This window comes from Gallus gallus, chromosome 2 (genome assembly GCF_016699485.2).
Source record: "Gallus gallus isolate bGalGal1 chromosome 2, bGalGal1.mat.broiler.GRCg7b, whole genome shotgun sequence".
In the NCBI taxonomy this organism is placed as follows: Eukaryota; Metazoa; Chordata; class Aves; order Galliformes; family Phasianidae; genus Gallus; species Gallus gallus.
In genome coordinates, this window is record NC_052533.1 from 137329208 (window position 1) to 137345551 (window position 16344).

Here is a 16344-nt window from a genome sequence, read left to right on the forward strand (position 1 = left end):
TGGTGAAGGGAAGCCTTTCAGTAAGCACAACAACAATAATAAGCTCCTGAGAAGGTGAGTAGGAAGCAGACAAGGTGCTAAGACCTGTCCAGTGTCTCCAAGAACCAGGATGCTGAGCCCATATGGAGGTAGTGATGTCGCAGTATGGCTGTGTGTCCAGCTCCATTGTGCTGCTGTTTGAGTTATGAATGTCTGTGAGCAGAATGAAACTAATAAAAGCTTGGGAGCAGCCTGTGTTGCAGATAACAGGGAATTAACCTGATGCATCACTTCTCATTTTTATGACATCTTAAATGCACAAGGAAATTCTTGTTTCTCTTTCTTCTCTGAACCCAACAATTCCCTTCCAAGGCATAAGTGTCATTTTTTTTTGATTCCCCAACTCTATAAGGAAACCAGGACTGTGAGAAGTGATGATGTCCCATGCAGTACATGCATGCTACTCAGTGTCCACTCTCACACTGGGAAGCTGATGGCTCAAACCCAGCAGGTCACCAAGGAACTAGCATTGGCATCTTTATTGCAGTAGTAGTATGGGCTGACTTGTCTTCTCTCCAGTCTCTGAAACTTACAGGCACTTACTGTGTCCTCACCAATTCTCCTTCCAAACTGTCAAAATTTATCTGTTCTATACTGCAGCCTCCAGCTGTGGACTTTGATCATGGCAATTTATTTGTACAAGGCCTATATGAAAGCCCTTATTTTAAACTTTTATTTTTAACCTCATGGAAAATAGTGTTCCTATTTACAGCTATTTGAGTGATTATCAGTGGAGTTCATGCTATCAGTTCTGAAGTGTGCCAGAACAGTCCTGAATGAAGTACCTCAACCAGCTTCCAACATACCTGAATAATGACCCTGATCATAGGAGTCAGAGCGCTGGAATGTGTCTCCTTCCTCATCAAATTAAGCCTGATTGTCTTACAGCATCACACAGAATGTATTTAATTGTTCAGTCCTTTAAAGCACAAGAATAGTGAGTGTAATTCACTTCCAAAGTGAACAACTCAATGAAGAAACTAATTCTCCTCTAGCTGAAACCTCTGGTATATCTCAAATGCCTCCTTTCATTTCCTCCCGAACCACTACTGAAGGCATACTGGTCCCTGAAGGCTCTTCAGAAGGGAAATAAGGTCAGAGTTAAAAAGCCAGAGAATTTTGTCCCATTTTCTCCACTTTTTGAAGCTGCAGTGTCTGAAGAAGTAAATTAACATGAAGATCAGTACTCAGTAGGCTGACCTTCCTTTTTCTCTGTTTCTTAATGGAGTATGTACATTTTGGCCACATTCTCCTTTTCTTTTCTTTCCTTTTCTTTCCTTTTCTTTCCTTTTCTTTCCTTTTCTTTCCTTTTCTTTCCTTTTCTTTCCTTTTCTTTCCTTTTCTTTCCTTTTCTTTCCTTTTCTTTTCTTTTCTTTTCTTTTCTTTTCTTTTCTTTTCTTTTCTTTTCTTTTCTTTTCTTTTCTTTTCTTTTCTTTTCTCCTAACAGAGCATGGGATATTATAGGTGCTATGAAAGCTGAAATTTACTAGTGGCTACACTATGGATTTGGTTCCATTCCAGTTTCCATCCCAGGACATCTTCTGTTCCATCCTATTTCCTATGTAGAAATCCATGTAGCTGTTTGAAATGCTGATATGGCATATGGCCAAGTCCTGGGCTACCCTAGCAACTGCTGTGGTAAGTGAAGCAGGACAGCCCCCCTTTCTGTGCTTGGCAAGCATAGTGCTGGACAACAGCACTGAAAGGAAAGGGCAGACAGAATCTCACTGACCATTCCTAGGCACAGCACTGAGCCGTTCCAACCCTGGGTAGCCTAACACCAACAGACTTTAAGGCATGTCAGCCCCTAGGACTTTAAATCCATAGGGTGTTAAAGTTTCCAACCACATTTTCACTCCGAGATTGCTCTGCTTGTTTCTTAAAAGCCTGCAATGGGTGTGGGATGCTTTGGTCCTACCAGGTTTGAAAAGTTTGGAGGAATAAGGTGGCAATGTCTGTGTTCATCTCAGGAGCTTTCATTCTCTGTTTGAAGTGCGATGACTCAGGCTGTGATCCAGCTCTGCCTGCAAATGAAAAGCATCAGAAAGCATCTTTCATCAGACTAAAAGTGAAGAAGGTGTAGTTTTAAAGAATATAGATATGCAAGTAAGCAGGAATATAGGCCAAGAGTACTAATAATTATAGACTAATGGTATATTTGACACAGTGTTAGGAGGGGAAGAGGTAAAGCCTCAGGATAGTCCATTAATTTACCTGAGTAAAATACCCATGGTTGCAATACTGAATTATCCTTTTGTGACCTAAGGAAGGGTAGATTTTTTGGGCCAGAAAATCTGTCATTCAGGCTTTGCACTGCCAGATCACCCAACAACTTCCTAGTTAAAAATGTGTCTTGCTCCTCATTCAGTAGTTTCCATCCTTTTTACTTTCAATGTATGTTGCAAACTCAGCAACCGTTAGGCAAATTTTGGCATAGGCAAGACTAAAGTCCCCACTGAAAACAGGCAGTGTGTTGTATAGAGTTATAACACAGGAAAAGATGCTGTCTGCCTGTCTCTCTGTCTGTCTGTCTGTCTTTCTTCCTCCCAAGAAGTGCAGAGGGGTGCTGCACAAATGGGATGTAGCCACTTGAAGCAGATATCAATCACAATATAGTCTCTTGATGAGCAGTCAGTTTCTAATGATTATTTTTTTCATAGAATCATAAAGTGGCTTGGGTTGGAAGAGACCTCAAGGATCATCAAGTTCCAACTCCCTTCTGCAGGCAGGGTTGCCAACCACTAGATCAAGTACTAGATCAGGGCCAGGGCCCGATCCAACTTGGCCTTTAACGCCTCCAGAGTATTTTCCATGAGACCCATCATTTAGGTAGGGCAAGCAAGAGACTACCAGGCCAGCCCCACACCACATTGCCTTCCACCTCTGAGAGAGGCTGTATTTGGAGAAGCCAGAAGTTTGAAGAACTGTCCAGGGTGTTCATGCAGTGATTTACCCAGAAAGATGGCTTCCATCAGCGTCTTTCAGGTATTAATTAGCTGGTGACCCAAAAAAATATAAGCTAGCAATCTCTTCCATGAATGTACAAATGTTTTCACTCTGCCTACTCTGACTGCAGATATCCCTGTTATTGAGACAGGTGCTTAATCTTGTCCTAGCTCTCGTTCAGTTGTCTCTATGAAGCAGTTCAAAAGCTTTACGGTAGAAACAGGTACAGTTTGGATTTCTGCATAGTCCCTCAACATATGCTGTCAATATTTCTTTCTCACAAGGGGATCAAGAAATCGAATCTAAAGAAATCTTGATTAAGTATTTCTGTTCATAAGAATAAGGATTTCAGTCCTCAGGCTGTATACTTTGTCTGTTGCTACACTGTCCCTTGAGCCTGGTTGCTTTGGCATCTGTAACAAATGTTGACTTCTGACATTGTAGAATGCATTGAATTTCATACAGTTGTGCAATAATTTGTGGTTCATTTCATGTCAGCCATCTGCCCAGACCTTACTTTTCTCCCATGTGCAGGTTGGTAAAAATGAGAATTGACAGAATCAATATCTGCTAGAGAGGCAGAGAAGTTAATAGAAGAGTTAAAAGAGCAGGAATTTTGAAGACAGCAGAGAGTTGCTCTGTTTTCCAGCCAATTGCCTAAGTTTCCACTGCATTTGAGTTATGCTCTTCAAAAACGTATCGCCAAAAACAGCTAAGCAAATTTTGTTCCTACATTTTCTTTGGCTGTGCAAGGAAAAGTGACCAACTGGATATAAAATAATGTCTCTGTGTATCTCTTCTGAGATGTATGCCTAGATGTATACCAGTACTGAATGAAAAGTGATTAAACAGCATCCAACCTAGAAAGAATGCTAAAGCTACAACTGACCCAACAGGAGCTGTTCAGATCGTCCCTGCACTCTAGCATGCTCAGGGTAAATTCTCGCTCCTCCAAGTGCGGAGGCGAGCCCTAGGTAAGGAGCCAGCAGCTGCTAATAGAGAACATGCCTGGGTAGAATAAAGATGAATATTACATATATAGGTATCCTGAGTAAGATAAATCAGAATATGAGAGAAAGAAAGCAACCCTTTATTTTAATGTTTATTTTAATATTACTATTAATTAAATAATGTATGAATATAGGCTTTGCTAATATACATATGCACACACATGAACAAAAACACACATGTATATACACACAAATAGATGTGAATACTCATGTGATTCCTATATTGTTGCTGAGTAAGATTTATCAACCAAAGAAAACTCATTGCAGAAAGAGTTACGGTGGATTAGCACTACCATATCAGTAAACTGCTGAGGTTAAAGTTGCTGGCTCAGACTCCTGCAGTCTAAGGTATTTACTGAGTATGAAATGAACCAGTAGGAGACTCATTTTCTTTCCTGGGAAGCAGTAAATTTAAAGAAAAACTGAGCCAAAAGTACAAAGAAGAGCCTCAGGAAATTTTCTAGGTGTGCCAGAATATGTTACCCCTGAATATCAGAGGGAGCGTTTATGTAGAAATAACTGTTGTCCTTTCCAGACAAAACCATACAATCATAGAATCATTAAGGTTGGAAAAGACTTTTAAGATCACCTAGTCCAACCATCAACCCATCATCACCATGCCCACTGAACCACATCCCTCAGTGCCACATTGACACAACTTTTGAAAACCTCCAGGGGATGGTGACTCCACCACCTCCCTGGGCAGCCCATTTCAACACCTGACCACACTTTCTTAGAAGTTTTTCCTGACATCCAAACTGAATCTTCCCTGGTACAACTTGAGGCCATTCCCTCTCGTCCTTTTGCTAGTTATCTGGGAGAAGAGGCCGACCCCTGTCTCACCACAACCTCCTTTCAGGCAGTTGTAGACAGCAATGTCTCCCCTGAGCCTCCTCTTCTATGACTGAACAATCCCAGTTCCATCAGCCACTCCCCATAAGATTTGTGCTCCAGAACCTTCTCAGCTTCATTGCCCTTCTCTGGACATGCTTCAGGGCCTCAGTGTCTTTCTTGTAGTGAATGGTACAAAACTCTTAGAATCAGAGAATCAGAGAATCCTTAGATTTGGAAGAGACCTCTGAGGGCAATCTAGTCCAACTCCCCTACAATGAACAGGGACATGCACAGCTAGGTTGGGTTGCCCAGGGCCTTATCCAGCCTCCCCTTGAAAGTCTCCAAGGATGGGGCATCAACCACAACTGTAACCTGTTCCAGTGCCTCACCACTCTCACTCTTCCCACTGATGACACATTTCTGGATATGGAGAATGCAGTACCTTAGATGTCCATTACCCATCTCACCCTGTATACCTATAAAAAAGTTGCTAAGAATGTTCTGCTGTAGGTTTATAGTTCATTTCATCACTGAGTCAGTCCTGCAGTCAGTGCTGCATGCCTGGCTGCCCTGGGTTAACTGCGGCAGTTGCAATGATTTTGTGCACAAGTCTTCTCCCAGCAATGTGATAGGATCAACAGAAGGAAAATATGCAGAAATGACAGTGAGTGCAAAGGAAGCACAAATTGTTTCTATGAGTATAGTTTTCAGTATTTGCAAGGACAAGTCACATCTTCCCAAAAAACTGACACTGTAGTGTTCACTCCAAGGTAGCTGTCTATACACACACAAAACAGGCAAATGCTGAGTACTGAAAGGAGCATATTTGTTTTGCCAAGGAACAAAAGAAATGTTCCCAGCTGAACAGAAAGCAGAAAATATAATAGCAGGCATCAGACTCTGTTTTTTAAAAGCTGTCTACTTTTGCTGTTGCATCAGGAGACAGGAAGGATTTTTCCACGTTTTAAAACTCATTCATAGAATCATAGAATGACTTGGGTTGGAAAGGACCCCAAGTATCATCAAGTTCCAGCCCCCCTGCTACAGGCGGGGCCACCAACCTCCAGATCTGGCACTAGACCAGGCTGCCCAGGGCCCCATCCAACCTGGTCTTGAACACCTCCAAGAATGGAGCACCCACAGCCTCTCTGGGCAGCCCGTGCCAGCACCTCACCACTCTCTCTGTGAAGAACTTCCTATTGACATCCAATCTAAACATTCCCTCCTTGTGCTTAACCTGTTCACAATGTAAATGAGAAGGCAAAAGTATAATATGATTAGACCAAGCCAGAACAATATATAAAGCCTGGCAAATCAAACACCCTTCACTAGAGAAAACCTCTAGTGCTTTTATGGGTGGAAACCCCGCAGTTTGCATACAGCAAATTTCAAATCAAAGTATACTTGCCTGAGGGGGTGGATAAAAAATATATCATGTATGTAGATTGATCCAAAAGTAATGCCTCCTACTTTTTTATTTGGAAGCTATAACAAATACAAAGAGCACATTAACACTATTTGGTAAAGCAAATTCTCAACTACAAAACAGTATTTTTCAACATAGTCACCATGATTAGATCTGCATTTTTGCCAGCAATGAACAAGAAACTGTATGGTGCGTTCATAAAGATCTACATGGCTGTCCTGAATGTGGTTTGTCATTCATGTCACTGTTGCCACTGTTGAAATGCGCCACTCACCGCCTCCCTATGTTCACATCCACTGTTTGTTCTTTATAAATGTTCAGCAAGTGTCAGTGGATGCCAGTGGATAAAAATTTTTCTGCATCAAGGAATTCAATAACACACTATCACTTCATATGCACTTCTGTGTCAGGTGCCATTTTGTCAATCTGTCGCTCTGTTGCCACCTGTCACACAGCTACAAAATGTAATGGAATATTGATGGGAAGGTTCAGTCTCTTCTGTCATACCACCAACATTTGCACTTGATGTTTTGGGCCAACATAAGAAAACAAGAGGCATTACTTTCAGAGCAGCCATTGTATTTTGGGGACAGTATCTAATAATTATATAACAAGCTCATTAACAGAAATCATTATTATCTATTTATAATTTATACAGAAATTGCATGTTTGTTGAGCTATCACTAGTTTAATTAGTGATGAATTGAGCAAGTATCAAGTTATGGTTACTTGAATCTGGGCAAACTCCTAAAGAATGCCTGTACGTGGCTACTAAAGGCTTTCAGAATCTTTTTTTCTGAGAGTTTCATGCCTCTTCCTAGTTTACCAGCAAACACTTAGAAAAGCATCATTTGTGACCTTATACATGTTTTCAGTTGTTGGTGTTGAAGTTTAATGCCACAGGGACAGGGTATTTATAGCAACTTGAGTAACACCAAAACCTTCTAAGTGAAGAAACACAAACTTTCTTTAAAACATATCTATGACACTTTTGTTCTTACAGCATAGCTAGTGTCCCATCCCACACAGAAATCAACTCTTCTATATAATTGAGGATTTTGTATCATCTTTATTACCCCTCTACTCGAGGTGTTTTATAGCAATGCATATCCTTATTGATCCATGAAGAAAATATTGAACAAGATGATCAACAGGTTGATGGTTGGACTGGATGATCTTAGTGGTCTTTTTCAACCTCTACAATTCTATGACTCTAAGACTTGCTTTAGGGTTCTGCAAATAATTTTACCTTATTTTTTTTATCTTTCTCCATTTTGTAATATATATCTTAATATTTTGTATTAAGAGATTCTGAAATCACTTGGCAGTGTGAACAATTATACCTTAATGAAAAGCTTCTCCCACATGGTTGCATAAGAGAACACTGACAACATTAATATGATGGGGTTTGGAACTTGATTTACATTTGAAATTTTGAATGGGGAATCCTTTCCTCAGCTAGTTAAATAAATATTTGTATTAATAGAAATTGTGAAAAAATCTTTTTTGTTTTTCTTCTCAGAGGCATTTTGAAAATAAACTACTGCTGTTACCTTTATAAAACCCATTTTTTTCCTTGACATTAATATCTGGCTGTGCATCCAGTTCATAATATTTCAGCCCCTATTAATATTGACCATAGGGAGGTATATAATAGCAATTTATTCAATATGCTCAAGATTATTTTCAGCTCAGCATGAAGTAGAATGTCTCAGTACTCATTAAGTAACACCCTGCTGGTTTTTAGTCTTAATTAGTAGTTGATAAAGCACACTCAAATCCTGACATGAAAGATGAAATAACATTACTTTTCCATTCCTGAACGATCATTTTTTACATCATCGTTTCCTATTTCAAAAAGAAAAACAGTACAAGTATGGTATGCTTAATGAGCAAGCTGAGCTCACATGTTACAGATTCTCTGATTCACTCCCAGAATTTCATGGAAACACCAGGTGCACACATCTCTGCAAGAGCCACATTATAATACAAAGTGTTTATTTACTGATTTGAAGAATTGCTTCATAAAATTAACTTTACAGGAAAAAAAGGCAGTAAATCAGCAGTATGACTGCATACTTCTAGTGTCAAATGATCAATCAATGAGCCAAAGAAGATCTAGCTACCAAGGAAATACTTGATGGGGTCAAAATAAAAACTGCAACAACAGTGCTAAATAAAGTGTAAGTCAGCTTTGATTCATATTCTCATACCCTAAATACACTCAGGTTGTAAATAGAACAAGGGAGGGAAGAAAGATCTGAAGTACTTGCTGTATCTGTGCACTCATGCCCATACACTGGCACAAACAAAAGGTCACTTTACCAGATGTCCTTACATGTGCAGCTGCTTGTGTCCTACCACTGCGAAGAGCCTGAATGCATGCTAATAATAACCACACAATCTAATGCTTCTAGTGAGGCATGGAGTGAAAGTGCTAAGTACAATAAAATGAAGACCAGAAGACTAGAAAAAAATGAGCCTATCCAGCCAAATTCAGGAGTTGGCACTCTATTCAATATTGGCAGCGGCAGGCAGTCAAACCAAAGTGCTCACCTAGGATAAATTGGTGAATGCTCCCAATAGGCAGCTGCCAGCATCCTTTCTCCTATGGAATGCTTCGTATTTGATTTCCCACTGTACGGGCAGCCCATCCTCCTGGGACAAGGGGAAAATGTTTTAAGCTAAAAGAGAGGAGATTTAAATTAGATTAGAAATTTTTCCCTGAGAGAGTGGCAGCGAGGCACTGGCACAGGCTGCTCAGAGGTGGATATCCCATCCCTGGAGGTGTTCAATGCCAGGTTAGATGGAGCCCTGGGCAACCTTATTTAAGGCCTGGTTAGCAACCCTGCCCGTAGCAAGGGGATTGTTTTTAAGGTCTGGAACTGGATTGTTTTTAAGGTCCCTTCCAACCCAAGCCATTCAGTGATTCTTTGACTCTGTGATGGGTCTGCAGTAAGACTGTCAAGGTGAAGGATCTCCTGAGATGCTGGAGTAAATGGATGATACTGTCAGAGAGCTTCCTCAGGTATCCAGGATGGAGAAGCTGTTTTGCTCCAGCAGTGTTCCCAGTTTACCTCACTAGACTCCTGATAAAAAAAAAAATGATTGGTGTTTCTGCTCCAAAAAGTCTAGTGGGATGTGCTGGGTATCTTCACAAATTCACTTGTACCATGTGAAACGTACATGTAAAATCCCATGTAATCTTTCTCAGTCTTCCCCATATAAAATCTTAGCATTCTTACCACCCTCCAGCAAAAATCTCATTATTCAAATGTAGATTGTAGAAAGGGAGTGGCATTCTTTCTCCTGTTGTGTCAACTACACCGATCAGCTTGGTGTCACCCACAAACTTGCTGAAGGTGCACTAGATCCCACCACGTCATTGACGAAGATGTTGAAGGGCACTTGTCCCAGGATGGACCTCTGGGGAGCACTACTCACCATGGCCCTCCACCTAGACATAGAGATGATGGGAATCATTTTGATTATTTGTTATCAATGGCTTACTTTCAGACTCTGAAGTTTCATGCTTTTCTACAAATGTCTCCGCTTATATATTTCCCCACTTTCTTGTGGAAGATGTCAGTGGGTGTAGCAAGAATGTTTATTAAGATACTATGAGCTACCAGGTAAGGTAAACAGCTGTGTGTCTTTGCTAAATTCAAAGATGTTAACATCAAAATATGAATATTATACACAAAAAGCAGGTAAATTCACATGAGTATAAATATTACTGTATCTAAATATTAGTGTTGAATAGCAACACAGCTCAGTGAGACTGTGGGCAAACTTCTGGACCTCCTAATGGGATGGGTGTGGATGGGCTGGGTGACGTGAGGGAAAACACAGTGAAAATTATAAATTTCCTGATGGGCAATGGAGTTCACGTTGGAACTTTGCTTTGAGGAAATACATAGGATAGATCTCATTTAAGAAGTCCTGTTCTTGCCCACAGCCACACTGTAATCACCTTCTCTTGACTACCCATCCTCTCCACGATCTCTGAGATCTGTATACAGGTCCCCAAAGCAGTGGGATGAACAGGGCAGTTCTGCCCACAGACAGCCGAGCTGTGAGTAGACAACAGCTGGGTGAAAAGTTCAGCAGAATGCTTCCAAAGAAGTTGAAAATTCTACGAGCAGTGACAAATCACGGCCTTCACAAATGACAAAAAAAAAAAAAATTCATCTTAGCCAAGTTACACCCCTCCAGAAAAATTGGCATGTAATCTTTTGGGCTGCTTTCCAAGTGTAACCACAACATCCAAATAGTATTTTATAAAAACTGCAACTTTGCAATTCTCTCTCCTACAAACTACTGTGGTCTGGATGCACAATTATTGGCTGGTCACAAGCCCTGTTATAATTCTAGCATATTTCCTAGTTAGCAGGAAAATACTGTCACCATAGCTACCTTGAATGTTTCAGTACCACTCTGCACTTAGCTTGCCGTCAGGGAAATCTGATTTATTCATTTGAAATGTGTTCAGATGGATTACATTCCCAGAAAGACCTGAGGGTTTTATGCAATAAAAATGATTACAAGGTATTGACGTGGGAAGACATTTTGGCTGCTATCTTCTGTTTTCACTTTGTTGGTCCTGCGAGGTCATGCTCTTAAAATTAGTGAGCTATTTCGCCAGACTTCCTTCCATTCCTGCCAATGCACAGTCATCTGCCATCTGAGTGGGGAAAGAAGGTGACTTATTGAAGGTGCTGAGAAACACATGAAAATTAATGGATTCAGTGAACCCTGACCCTCCCTCAGAAGGTAATTTGTCATTTTATTCAACTGAGTATCAATGAGGTCTTGGCTCTCTGATGGCTTTTATCACCTCCTCCCAGCCAGTTCTGCCCAGTCTTCCTGGAAAGAGATAGTGCTGTTTCCTGCAACCTGTATACCTGGCACCTCTGGTACACCAATATCAGACTCCTGTAATATAGCTGTTTAGGTAACAAGTTTGATCCTACTGTCATTGTGCGCAAATGTAAAGCAAACAGGAATATCCATCTGTGGAAGTTATATCCACAGATTTAAGCATGGCAGATATTCAATAAAACATGGGGCCAGCTGCACAGCTGGTGTGAGTCCATCTACATTAGCATCACTGAGGTCAGTGTTCTTGAACTATTGACTGTATTGATACCACTGCCAGTAAAATGGAAAGGAGACAGAGTGATAAAGACAAATAAATGCATAAAGTCTTTCTAATAAAGGTCAGATTTTCAAGAAATCGTGGAAATAAAGACAGGCAAAATTTCATCCTAAAGTTTGGGCTTCTCAGTCAGCATACGAGAACCATTTTTCCTGAAAATATAGGTATCAGGAGATAATTCATGCTGTCCAAAAGCAGTGCATAAGCCAGATGGGATGATGGTCCCTCCAGATGTGCTTATCTGCCTCCCTTGGCTAGCTCTAAAATTATAGAAGGTCAAAGGCAGCTGAAATTGTTTCTATGCTATGATTGAATCTGTATGCAGTACCTTAATAGCAAAAACAGACTGCCCTTCTTGACAACAGGGAAGACATTCTGTCTTACCACAAACCTACACACATACCTGTCAATGTAGTGCTATCATATGGGAGAATGACCTCAAGGTTATTGTTGTGGTTTAGCCCATCAGGTGGCTGAGCACCACACAGGCATTCATTCACTCCCAACTCCTTCCCAGTGGCTTGGGGAGAGAATCAGGGGAAACTCAACAAAGTAGAACTCATGGGTTGAGATAAAAATATTTACTAAGACAGAGAAAAAGAAAAGGATAATAGTTATGACTATTTATACATATATATATATATATATATATATATGAACGTATATAACAAGTGATGCACAAGCAATTGCTCACCACCCCCTGATCGATGCCCATCTGGACCCTTGAGCAGCAGAAGAGAGAGAAAAGAACTCCTATCCCCTTCAAAACTCCTTCCATATGATGTCATATGGTATGGAATATCCCTCTGGCCTGTTTAAGTCAGCTGTCCTAATTCTGTTCCCTCCCAGCAACTTGGGCCCTTCACTGGGAATGGCATTGCTCTGTACAACATTGCTTATCAGCAACTATAAACATTGGTGTGTTATCAACGTTGTTTCTCTCCTAGAACTAAAACACAGCACTATACCAGACACTCGGAAGAAAGTAATTCTATCCCAGCTGAAACTTACGACCCCTTCTAACTAGGAGCACGTTGCTGAGCAGAGAGCTTCAGCCAAACAGGGCAGGACTGACCATACGCCTCTGCTTGCACTGACCTGCTGAGGTGCAGAGGATTAACACTGAGTGCCTATACATCTCTATACAACATGTGCAACTGGGCCAATTGCAGAAAGTAATCACAGATGTTCAGTGCTTTCCTTCAGAGCCTCAGGCATGGATGAAGAATATTTTGACCAAGAGGAAGTTTGGGGAGGAAGGTGGCCTGCTTAGGCACATCTGTCACAGGGAATCACAATTCAATCTCTTTCTACTCTTTGGAAGGACAGATGTAAATTAAAAGCAAATAACAGCAATGGCCAATTATCAGAAACCAAGTAGTTATCAACCAGCCAATTCCGTAACAATATGGGATGCCCTCCCTTCACCCTTCAGAGTGGAAGGGATATGTTTCACCCTCCATCAGCCTCACTAGCTCCCAAAACTGCCCCAAGTCTGAGGTGTCCCTCAATCCCACTGTAAGAAGAGATCAGCTTGTGTCAGTAAGGGTTGTTTGTAGCTGAAGTTGCATTCCCTGCTATTTCTGCAAGATAGTCCTCAAGCATTTCTAACCTCCCCAGACTGAAGGACAAGGCACCAAAGAGAGCACAGGCAGCCAGCAATCAGCAGTACTGCCTCAGTACAGCCTCATGCCTGAGGCTCCAACAGCTTCCAGCTACTTCAGTCACACGATCACATCCTGGCCAGATGAACATGGGCACTCTGGAGAGCTTGTCTGTGGGATAGCTCTGTAACAGCACAAAGGTCTGGGTAACATGAAGGCTGTGAGGATGTGTCAGCACCATACTGGAATCATCCCCCCCAAAAAATCTGTGGTTGCTGAAATATCCTTTCATGAGTCTTTAATATAACCAAAATCTGCTTCTACCTTACTCTAATCACTGATTCACCTGATGCTCCTGCCAGTTCCTATTACTGTGAATTTTAAAGTTAATTATAGTTTCAAATAAATCCTATTAGTGCTTATGGGAGGATGCTGGATGCTCTGGATGCTCCTGGCCAAGGGATTTAGCCTACACAAGGTCGTGAATAGCATTTGGTGGTCTCAACCCCAGTTCCTGAGCTGAACTGCCAAGAATCAGTTGGTTGGCACTCTCCTTAGACGTAATTGCTTTCCACTGCCTATTATGACAAAACCCGATGAAAATATTTACCACCTCATTACACTGCTTTGCGTAATTCAGCTGCTTCGTTTTGCACATTGATATTATAAAACACCTACTTTGTGGGTAGCCTGACTAAATGATATCCATAGGATTTCAGTAATGGTGTAGAAGGATGATAAAACACTGAACAACCTCAGATCGCACGCAGTTAGCATGGGACTGTGGACCAAACACCACAGCCACTGCCAGACAGCTGACAAGGGTCATAACAGATGTAACAGCCCCCAGAATGTTTTAGCCTTGCAGGCTGTCAGAAAGATGAACTCTTCAAACCACTGCTTCTGTGATCAATAGAAATATTATCCAATTGCTTTTCTATCTTGGGGATTAAAAAAGTAATTTCTTTTCTGGGGCTTTGCTAGTTTCTAGATCAGGAAACTAGAAGTGAAAAAGCCTGATGTCAGCGTAAGATGTTTTAACGTGATGTTATACTGCATTTGTTAAAAATATTTACTTAAATAATTAAGTACCATTTTGAACCATAAATCTAGTCTTTTTATGTTAAAAATATTGCTATGTCTTTTCAAATTGAAACACCTGGCAAGGCCAGTGTTCTCCTTGGAACAGCCTCGGTTTTGATAGATCTGATTATTTGAATGATGTATTTATTCAATAGATAAAATGTCTAAATGTGCATGTTTTCTCTAAATCAGTAGTGACCTTCACTGAAGAATAACTCACAGACCATTCATATATAGGAAGAGAGCACCTAAAGAACCTATTTAGGGGGCATTTCAGAACAAAGTCCGTTTTCTCCTATTTGCAATATGTGCTTGAATATATTTAACATACACAAACACCATGGGCATTTTTCTCTATAATGTCGTAAAATCGTTAAGGTTGGAAAAACCTCTAACCATCCACCAACACCAATATTGCCCACTAAACCACGTCGCTAAGTGTCACTTCTCCACATTTCTTGAACACCTCCAGGGACAGTGGTGACTCCATCACCTCCCTGAGCAGCCTGTCTTACGTTGTATATTGTAATCAATAACAGTTTGTTCAAAAAAAGGAAATAAGTAAATGAATTACATGAATTTCTGGAAAACAAACTAGCAAACTAACAAAACCCAACAAAACAGCCAACAGCACCCAATACTTACATTCCTTTCCAATTCGTGTTTATATTACATTGACTAATTTCTCTCGAGGATTTTGAGGAAGTGAGCTGGTTAGTTTAATAAGTGCATATACATCTTGGGTATGTATGTAGAACCTAAGCAGCATGCTGACTCTTGGTTTTGGTCAGGAGTTATCAGCAAAACTACTGCATAATAAAATGCCGACCTGATTTTTTAAAATTTATTTTTGTCTAAGAATAAAATGATTGCTATTTATGTAGTCAGGGTGCTAACTTTCGTTCTGGCTCAGGAGGCATTCTGAAGGAATATGTGTTTCTTTTCAGATCTGGGTTGAGTTCCAAATATATTTCTGGACTCCAAGGAAAGTACATAACACTGCAGATGATATATTGTTATTTCATGGCTATAGCAGAAAAGTTCTTTGGCCTCTTAAGTTACATAATTCTATTAAGACAGAGCTTCATTTGCATTTAAACCACTTTTTCTATGCTTTAGTTATTTATTGCAAACTTATGGTAACTGAAGTATCAGCTTTATTCTGTTCCTGCTGAACTCCCTGCCAGATTCCTGAGGCCAGTACTGCAAATGGAATTCAGAGAGTTTGGCTCCAAGTGTCACAGAGTTTTATGTTTTTTTTTTTTCCTGGAAAATGTTTCTGGACAGATATTTGCCAAAAAACAACAAAATAGTTCAGAAGGCTAGCAAAATGAATGTACTCCACTTGTAAATGAATCCAAGGACTGGAACACCTCTCCTACAAAGTCAGGATGAAGGAACTGGGCTTGTTCAGCCTGGAAAACAGAAGAGTGTGGGGAAACCTCATTGTGGCCTTCCAGTATTTAAATGCAGTTTATATACAGGAGGGAAATCAATTTTTTACGTAGGTAGATAGTGATAGGACAAGGAGGAATGGTTTTAAACTAAAGGAAGGAAGATTTAGATTAGATGTCATGGGGAGGTTTTTTACTGAGAGACTGGTGAGGTGCTGGAACAGGCTGCCCAGAGAGGTTGTGTATGCACTGTCCTGGAGGTGTTTAAGCCCAGGTTGGATGGGGCCCTGAGCAATATGATCGAGTACCAGATCTAGTGGTTGGCAACCCTGACCGTGGCAGGAAGGTTGGAACTCGATGATACTTGAAGTCCCTTCCAACCCAAGCCATTCCACAATTCTTTGTTTGTATGAAAAGCAGCCCAAGGATGGCTTCTGGGTATTTTTTAATTCAGGTAGTCATCAGAGTAAGTCATCAAACATCCTTCACCAAACCATTTATATCAAGACTGTAAAAGGTATTTAGGCTTTGCTGAAACCAATATTGAAGATAAGACCACGAGGTCACTGTGCTCATTGCAAGCTTCAATGCAGAGACATCAAGGAACCTCAATTTTCCACTTTGTCAAATGAGACAAATGCAGCCTATCTACTGTGAAAAAGAAAAAAAAACCAAACCAAACCAAACCAAACCAAAAAAAAAAAAAAAAAAAAAAAACAACAAAACAAACCAAGGGACAATGCATGCAAATATGTCTGAGAGTTTAAAGCAGATATTAAATACAATCTTTTGGTTAATGCAAAGCTACAGAAATGCCAAGAACCACTTACCCAGCACTTTTTAGGTCCTT

At 40.6% G+C, this 16344-nt stretch overlaps 1 long non-coding RNA gene across 4 annotated transcripts in view; it reads right to left on the reverse strand.

Moving 5' to 3' along the window:
* LOC121109914 overlaps positions 1-16344 on the reverse strand; it is a 54587-nt gene that overhangs the window by 13159 nt on the left and 25084 nt on the right. For 2 of the 4 annotated variants that reach the window (XR_005857664.1, XR_005857661.1), the window contains exons 1-3: positions 4839-4892; positions 1958-2063; positions 846-958 (exon numbers count right to left, since the gene is read on the reverse strand). This is a non-coding gene — a long non-coding RNA (uncharacterized LOC121109914). Of the gene's footprint in view, positions 1-845; positions 959-1957; positions 2064-4838; positions 4893-16344 lie in introns of those variants that run through there. The other 2 variants (XR_005857663.1, XR_005857662.1) reach the window with 2 other exon arrangements.